We start from the raw sequence: 8,444 nt of genomic DNA, 5'->3' as shown, positions 1-8,444 counted from the left end.
GGTTTTAAGATGTGAAATAGATTGAGTGGTATTAGGAAGTATTGTGGTTTGAGACGTGAAACAAAGAGAATGATACAAGTGCCGCTGTTTAGGAGAATGGTTTGCGTGTAAGAGCGGCTTGCGTACAATTTTGGTAATAACTGCGTGATTTGATTTGCAGTCAGACGTCTCGTTTGGTTTGCATGGAAAGGTAAGGTAAGGGTATTTTAGTCTTTTCACTTCGCTCCTTAATCTCAACTTAATTTCGCAAATCCGACTTAATTCTAAAAATTATCCCCAAGCGCGATTCAAACGCGTAGTTATACTCTAATATACCTAAACCATTTTTTTTTTATCGAATAATTATCGATTAAACTTGAATATTAAGGTTCCTAGTAATTCTTATATTAATTAGCGATTAAATTTGTTATTAGAATTTCCAATTATTATTTCTCAAGTAATAGAGTTAGTCTAACTCGAAATTTATCGATTTAGTAATATAAAGTCAAATGAAATAATAATTTAATCCAAGGGTGCCAATTTGCATATAAAAATTATTTTTACGCACTTACTTGAAAAACAAAGAAAGATAAGGATATATTTATCGAATTTTCACGCCTTAAGTATGTTTAGTATATTAGAATCATATTTATCTAAAATTCATTGGTTTTCATCTTAACGCGAAAATTCTTATTAACATTTAACATTAGCAACTAATTGGAATTAATCATAAGGATTTAAATAATTTATTTTAAGATAGTAAATTTAACAATTCAATTATCATAATTTTAGCATAAAGGGATTAAGTAAACTAACATTTTATTTTAAGGCGAAAAATTATTCCAACCCTAAAGATATTAATTTAGCCAAATAAAACCAAGAAATTTCATAACTTAGGAAAAATTATATTATTTTTCACATAATCTAATTTTACGTACTTAATTGCAAACAAGTAAAAGTAATGCTAGAAATTATTAAGGAATAAAAGAAATGCAAATGAAATATGCACTGGCTTATATATCTATTTTCAGGGTTCTCACATCCTCTCCTCCTTAAAATGAATTTTGTCCTCAAAATTCTCACCTTCTTGCATTTTTGGGCAACCGGCAATTTGGTGCTCGCTGCTACCACACCTCAAGCACTTTCCTCCCTTTTTCCAGCATTCGTTCTCAATATGACCAGCCTTCCTGCAATACCCACAAGTTACTTGAGAGGTGGTCACACGGCCTCCTTGTGGGGCGTTCCTAAGTTGGTTCCTTCCACTTGGCCCTCCATTAGCTCCATTATCTCTTTCTCCGGCACCTCTAGCACCAGCTCCTCTTGCTAGAGCGCCTCGTGGTGCTCCATGATTACTTACTCCACCCGTTCCTCGACCCACTTTGGCCGGTGGAGCATTATAAGTCGGCTCCCGACTGCTGCTAGGTGCAAATCTTTTCTTGGCCTGGAAAGTTTTTACTTGAGCTCTGGCAACTTCAACCCTTTGAGCTCTCTCTACAGCTTCAGCAAATGTGTCTATTCGAACAGCAGCTAATCCCTCCTGAATTTCCACGTTCAGTCCCTGCACAAACCTCCTTACACGCCTTTGTTCCGTAGCTACCAATTCCGGAGCATAACGGGACAATTTCGTGAATTGAATCTCATATTCGGCGACACTCATCGCCCCCTGCCTACACTTGATGAAATCATCCTCTCTTTTCTCTTGGATGAGAGGAGGAAGAAATTTGGCGTTGAATTCCCTAGTGAAGTTCGCCCAAGTCCTGGGAGTATGGTTCCTATCCCAATTAACCCTAACTAGGTTCCACCAGGAACGAGCAGCTCCCTCAAACTGGAATGTTGCGAAAGTCACTTGCCTCTCTTCCGGATAATTTAGGGCGGCAAAAATATCAGAGATCCTCTCCCACCAACCTTCGGCTACCTCAGGTTCTGGCCCTCCGTAGAACTTAGGAGGTCCAAACTTCAGGAATCTCTCTAATGCCCAATCCTCAGAATCGATTGGGCCTCCTTGCTGATGCACCGCTCCATGAGCTTGGTGCTCAGTCATGCGCTCTAACACATCAGTTATTCTATTGATTGCGGTGGCCACGGAATCTCCGGCCACGTTTCCCTAATCATGGTCTGGGTTGACCTCAGGTTCCCTATCACCACTACCCTCGGGGTGTTGCCTAGCTGGTCTCCCACGTCCTCTACCTCTAACTTGGAGATCCATAGCCTAGTTATGCCTATTATTGGAAAATAAGGCATTTAGGCGAGAATAGAAACATTTATTATATTATTATCCTTTCTGTAAGTAAAATCAATATGAAAATTGAGAAAAAGGAGAGTTAATTAGTCATGTAACTTATTCAACTATATCATGTATTCAAATCACTCAAATCACAGTATTCCTATCTTATTTTTATTCGATTCATATATATATATTACACTATTCTAAGATATTTCTAAATTCTCAAAAAAAAAAAATTTTTTTTCAACATTATAACAAAGTAGACGCGTAATCATCAAATTTCATACACACAATATGAGTCACGTTGCATACCAATTTCATACAACTTCAAGAGCCAAACAATTCACGAATACATTCAATATTTTCATACATAACTCAAATTTCAATCTTTATAAGCATGAAAGAAGACAATACAACATTACACAAATTATTGTAACCACATAGCTAATAGCTCAACCCTTAGTTTAGATTCAACTTAACCTTAGTGGATTGTAGACCTACCACGTCTAATATTAAATCTAATAACATGATCATTACTTAAGTACATCAATAGCTCTTAAGTATTCTAAATGATCTCAAACATTTCATACATTGGCTTTTCTAATAACCTAACAACTAGTTATCCTTATCCTGTTGGACATTAGCCCCAAATAATCCTCCAATAAAACTTAAGAAGCCACAATGTCATCAAGAACTCACCTCACATGGCAAATTCACCTCAAAACAGAATTGGCACTAATCTTCAAGGTCTCACTATTGGCTCTTCACCATTAACTTTCAAAAGCTAGACTTGGTCCTTTCATTTCATTTTTCCAAAATTAATCGTGCTTTCTAGTCACGTCATAATGCAGTATACTGGATTCGTTTCAATTGCAAATACTCCATTAAATGTAATATTTCGTATTCGGGTACAAGAATCCGAAAATAAGATGATTCACAACTCAAGCTGGCCAGTCCCAAGCATGAATCACCTAAATTTGAGATTCCTACCCAACATACATATCTAATATCCCCAACTATAGACTTTTGTTCCACACTTAACAAGCCAATCCCCACAGTCCGAGAATCTTTTCCCGGTTTGAGCTCGATAAGAGCTCTGATACCACCTGTGGCGACCCCACTTCCCCCTGAGGCGAACCAAAGGGTTGGCGGGCCGTCTGCCCAACTCTCGCCAGGACTCACGCGAGCAATCTAACCCGAATCCTTTCGAAGAATAACCTAATATATTACAAAACAATTTTTTTCCCGAATAGGATCATCCTTAAAGCCACATTAACTTCAGAGATAGCAGTGATAAAATAACCAGTCGGTGCTCTTAAACGTCCTACGTGCTACGTACCAAAGTATAAAGTCGCACCAATCCGGATAGATACATACATAAATCCCAAATACAAACTTACAAACCAAGTAATCGAATTAGGGTTTACACATTTTCCAGCTTCAAGTGGCAATCCAAAAAGAAAAGTACATTATCCCAAAAAAAAAAACACATTACAGCCCACAGAATAAGTTATAGTAGTCAAATACAATACATAAGGAAAACATAAGTAAGCATCCAGCTTTCAGTTTCCAGGACCTGTTAAGGAAAACAATAAACGTGGGGTGAACTAAAGCTCAGTGGTGCCCCAAATCATGCAATCACTTAAATCAAACAACGGATAATGACTTAATAATTTTAAACAGTTAGGAAAGCGTATAACAGCACAATGTAGGATACAGGGGCTCTCAGGAGCCATTCTCCTTGCTTGATCAGAAATTACCGTAGTCGACCCTCCGTCAACTCTCACAACTTAAAGTCCATGTAGATACTCTTATTTTTCTTAGCTCCGGCCACCGAACATACCCCAGCTCCGGGCCCGCACGACAAAATAAATGAGAGCGGTAATACTCGAGTATACCTGGGACTGGTCGAGAGATTTCCTCAACGACGTTGCGTCCAGCGAGAGATTAGTATAGACTGGTCGAGGGATTCACCCAGCGACGTTGCGTCCAGCATGATATTAGTACAAGCAGGATATTCACGAAAACATTTCAAGCAAGTCACCACTCGAACGGCTAATGTGGTAAAGTACACATAGCTCACTTCGATGGATCAAAACCATATTTCCAAATATCACATATCAAGCCGAGAAAGCGCATTAATCAGGTAAGCATAGATCAAGCAGGGACACTCACCAAGAATGGAGTTCAGATATCAAGTTGGGAATCGAATTCTGCGTCCTCGAAATATCCTAAAACCAAAAATTTGAAACTATAAGTTTCTACTCAGTTTTTTAAGCTTATAGCCATTGAGGTATATTTAATATACTACTAGTTCACTTTCCCTTTGAAAGATCAAGGGTTCCTTAGATTAAAACTTGACAACAGTAGAAAAGATATTTCTTATGGTTTTCCTTGAGGTACTTTTCTAAAATAAAGTAACTAGTATTATTTTATTGAAATAAGTCAATAAACCTCTGAATATCAAAGCTAGAAAGTTACTTTGAACATTTCTCTAAAGATACGGCTTTTTGCAAGATTTATTTCCAAAAACTATTTTTCCTAAAAAAATAGAGTTTTCTTGCCGAGCAAGTCTCCCAGGCTTTTCGCTAAAATTTGTAAAACTCGTATTTTGAAATTTTTCCTAAAGTTAGCTATCCAATTGTAAAGCTTAAGGAAAGAAAAGAAATTGAAATAAGACCTAGAATTTTCAAAAGTTATAGCATTAAAATACTATAGCTATCAAGACTAGCTTGAGCTAAAGGAAATTATCGGGTTGAAAGTTTTAGGCAAAACACTAGATATTGAGTTTTTATATTATACTACTAGCTGGAAAATATTTTTGATTACTTTGACCACAGACACTCGAGTTCGCAAGATCGATACAACTTCCACAGTTCCGATTCCATCATGAAATCATAATATGGATCAAAATATGGCGAAAATTATATAACAAATTACTAGGGTTTCGTCAATCATTAGCCCTAGATTTCAACAAGTGCATTTCTGAATAAAATAAAATGATCAACCAAGGCTTCATCAATCATTAGCACTTGGTTTCAGCAAGCCCATCATAAGCAAATAAAATAAAAGTAAAGCCTCCAAGACATTCCAACAATTTACTTTCGTCACCCTGTAATACTTGTAAAATCATTCAAATGGCCAAGGGCTTCATCAATCATTAGCCCTTGACAATATCAACCACTTCCAACCACAATTTAATCAAGAATTTAAACTACAGGTAAGCTAAAATCTCAACCCAAAACCCAATTTCTGTTTCTCAAAGAAACAGGACATTCATGCAAAACAGTCCACTTTAAAAATTCACAGACAGTAGTACACATGGAGGAAAAATACGAAATTTCTACAGGACAAAGGCCTATGATTCTAGTTTCAAACGCCACTGATGGCGCCTTAAACGGATTTTCCTACACCAAGATATCAACATTTTATTGAGACTGGTCAGGGTATCCAAAAATCTGAAATTTCAATTTTTCACTTGTGAAAATTCCTTTTTCTCTTTTAACACCAAAATGTTTTTATTCAAACCATCTTTATACTTCTTGTAGAACTTCAAAACAACATTTTCCAGGCATTGCCATCCATTATATGTCCAAGAAAATTTCCAAAAATCCAAGTTGATATTTCAACTCAACTTTCGGCAGCCACAAGAAAGTTTCCAGCATTTGTATACCCACATGTTTGGTTAAATCATTCAAGATATCAAATATTTCCTTGCTAAACAAATTATACAATTTAAAACTTACAACCCTTTTGTACTTCCAAACCATCATACTTCCAGGAAAATAAAATAAATTACCAAAAAAAAACCAATTAAACTCCAAAGACAAACTGAAATTGCTGGTTCAACCTGGCTAGCGGTCTCCAACATTTTCCCAGCAACCAATACGCTTTAAATCAAATTTTCCCTTGGTTTAAACATGGTGCTAGGTACTCAATTTCAGCATATAAACACCTAGCTAGTTGTTAAAAATTTCCACTTCAAAACCAGGTTCATATAACAATTTAAAAAAAAAAATCAGAAATCTCATCCAACTAGTTACGGTTGAATCATGCATGAAGGCTTTCTGTTTTCATTTCATTTTATGGTTTTAAACATGCCTTTAACCTCTCAATTTCCTTATATACTTATCTGGCTAGCAAGTAAACGTTTCCAGTTCAGAAATCAAGCTCAAACAACAACCGTTAACATCAAAATTTTCCAAAATTTCCCTGCTTGACCCGGTTGATCATGCCCTGAGGCAGATTGCACTCTTAATTTTATTTCCCTGTTTTAACAAACTAATCGGCCCCATGTAGAGCCTAATTACTTGTTATTAGCTATCTAATTATGATTATAAGCTTAAACCACAAAATTAACACCAAATAAACCAGATCAAAGCGGAAATATCAAGTCAAATTCTCGGCAGAACTTTTACTTCCAAAGCAGAATTTTTCTAAGACTTTGATTTCATTAACCGGCTGCCTAAAATTACATGCAACCTCTGATAAGACTTCCTCTGCTAATACTTAACTTAATTAGCCCAGAAATTTACCTCAGATACACTCCAAACCTACGCACAGAAATCTGGAATTTTCTTCTTTCCTCTCGGCTCTCACGCACCCTGTTTGGTCCTGCGTTCAATTTGCAGTTGGAAATGGTGTTGTGATGAAGGTGGTTGCAGCTGGTGGATGTTGGTCTGAGGTTGACAAAGGTAGTGTTGTTTCCCTGGTCTCTTCCCTCAGCCTACGGACAGAGTAGAGACAAAATGAAAATGCAGCTCGCGGCTTTTCTTCAGTCGATACTCACGAGGAGCAGCTCTCCCTCTCTTGCTCTCGGATGCTACCTTTTCACGATGAAGATGGAGTGCAGTGGTTTCGGTGGAGTTGTGCAGAAAAGAAATGGAATTTGATGAAGGTGGTGTCTCGGTATTTAGAAAGGAGAAATGGTTTGCGGTTTGGTTTTGTGCAGAGAAGGAATTGGTATTGTGTCTTGTGGTTGTGAAATAGAGCAAATGGTATCGTGGTTTTGTGATATGAATTGGATTGGTAGTATGAAGAAATATTGTGGGGCCGTGGTTTTAAGATGTGAAATAGATTGAGTGGTATTAGGAAGTATTGTGGTTTGAGACGTGAAACAAAGAGAATGATACAAGTGCCGCTGTTTAGGAGAATGGTTTGCGTGTAAGAGCGGCTTGCGTACAATTTTGGTAATAACTGCGTGATTTGATTTGCAGTCAGACGTCTCGTTTGGTTTGCATGGAAAGGTAAGGTAAGGGTATTTTAGTCTTTTCACTTCGCTCCTTAATCTCAACTTAATTTCGCAAATCCGACTTAATTCTAAAAATTATCCCCAAGCGCGATTCAAACGCGTAGTTATACTCTAATATACCTAAACCATTTTTTTTTTATCGAATAATTATCGATTAAACTTGAATATTAAGGTTCCTAGTAATTCTTATATTAATTAGCGATTAAATTTGTTATTAGAATTTCCAATTATTATTTCTCAAGTAATAGAGTTAGTCTAACTCGAAATTTATCGATTTAGTAATATAAAGTCAAATGAAATAATAATTTAATCCAAGGGTGCCAATTTGCATATAAAAATTATTTTTACGCACTTACTTGAAAAACAAAGAAAGATAAGGATATATTTATCGAATTTTCACGCCTTAAGTATGTTTAGTATATTAGAATCATATTTATCTAAAATTCATTGGTTTTCATCTTAACGCGAAAATTCTTATTAACATTTAACATTAGCAACTAATTGGAATTAATCATAAGGATTTAAATAATTTATTTTAAGATAGTAAATTTAACAATTCAATTATCATAATTTTAGCATAAAGGGATTAAGTAAACTAACATTTTATTTTAAGGCGAAAAATTATTCCAACCCTAAAGATATTAATTTAGCCAAATAAAACCAAGAAATTTCATAACTTAGGAAAAATTATATTATTTTTCACATAACCTAATTTTACGTACTTAATTGCAAACAAGTAAAAGTAATGCTAGAAATTATTAAGGAATAAAAGAAATGCAAATGAAATATGCACTGGCTTATATATCTATTTTCAGGGTTCTCACAAGGTGCATACGTGTCAAAGTAATCAATTCCTTTGTTTTGTTTAAAATCTTTTGGTACAAGTCTTGCTTTGAAGGTTAGTAATGAACCATCAGTATTACGTTTCTTTTAATTGCCCACTTACATCCTATACGTTTACAACCAGGAGGTAATTCACATAACACCCAT

This window comes from Coffea eugenioides, chromosome 1 (genome assembly GCF_003713205.1).
Source record: "Coffea eugenioides isolate CCC68of chromosome 1, Ceug_1.0, whole genome shotgun sequence".
Classification (NCBI taxonomy): Eukaryota; Viridiplantae; Streptophyta; class Magnoliopsida; order Gentianales; family Rubiaceae; genus Coffea; species Coffea eugenioides.
This window is presented reverse-complemented; position numbering follows the sequence as displayed.